The sequence below is a fragment of the Austrofundulus limnaeus genome, unplaced genomic scaffold (assembly GCF_001266775.1).
Source record: "Austrofundulus limnaeus strain Quisiro unplaced genomic scaffold, Austrofundulus_limnaeus-1.0 Scaffold50, whole genome shotgun sequence".
NCBI lineage: Eukaryota > Metazoa > Chordata > Actinopteri > Cyprinodontiformes > Rivulidae > Austrofundulus > Austrofundulus limnaeus.
In genome coordinates, this window is record NW_013952452.1 from 1475852 (window position 1) to 1477174 (window position 1323).

Consider the following 1323-nt stretch of genomic DNA (forward strand, 5'->3'; position numbering starts at 1 on the left):
CCAACAGTGCTGTTAYATTTCTCACAACATCACATGAGATCACGCACAATATTGTTACCAAAGTTTGACCAAAACCTCCTTCATTTCTCAGAATATAACTACGTATTTTGACTTAAATTTCTGGTGAAATGATTTCTAGGGCTGCAACAATACATGTGTCTGTACTGAACCATTCAATACACATTCGTTTCAAACAATACATATTTTTTAAAATGTAGTTTATCAGCTTGTCTTCTGAAGATGCCCTGTGTTGAAGGCTCAGTGAATCTGTGTTTGACTACTCCACCTGCATTGTCGAGCACAGATTCACTSAGAAACTTGGTGTTTCAGCAACATTTAATTTAAAAACTGTACTTTTGAGGTTAAACAAATGTTCAGAATTAATTTCAATAAGTACAAGTTAGAAGGGCATGGCAATTTCTCTCTTTTTTTGTATCAAAACAATACCGAACCGTGAGACTAAAGTATGGAATYGATCCGAATCGTGAAWTTTCTGTATTGTTGCACCCCTAATGATTTCCTTCGAGGAATGTCAAACCTTTAGTTTTTAATAAGGCGTTATTAAAGTATGCTAGTTCTAACCCAATATGAATGTGTAAACCTGTAAGATTTATTTATAAGACATTCTTTTACTGTGTGTACAGAGTTTCAGGMAAACTTCTTGGATTTTAAAAATAGAATTTAAAGTCAAAATGACTTCCTTTACAAAAGGACTGGTGTAAATAGAAAATGTGTTTAAATTATGTCTGTTAGATCTTCAAAGGCACTTAAAGCCTATTTGAACAAAAAAAAAATACTTTAAAGACGTGGATTAATGTAAACCACATCAAAGTGTTGCGGATTACCTAACATCACACTCTTCATTTTGACTTTGAAAAAAATAAATAAAAGCATTTGTGTGAAACAGCAACTAATTCAAAGGAATTCTATATCCTTGCAAGTAAATGATCAAAAGCAGCAGAGACAATAGTTTTTTTTAATTTTTTGATTGAAAAGAGTCTTTTTATTTGTATTTTTTTCCCCTTGTGTTCAAGTACAGTCCTCTCTCAGCAGGGTCATCTAAGAAGCATGGACACACAATTACACACAACTCGAGTCAGAGCATCTTCACGTGAAACTTCTGTTGCATCTTGATTAGAGTGTGAGGGGTGCGCATGTGTGTGTGTGTGTGTGTTTGTGTGCGTGAGGCGGGGTCGGGGGGGTCAGTAGGTCCTGATSAGCACTTGTAACATTTGGATCAAGTGAACAAGAGTCCTGTTGCACACCACATAATCGTTTTTTTTTTTTTTTATCTTTGCAAACACTTGGTTGCATTTAGTGACA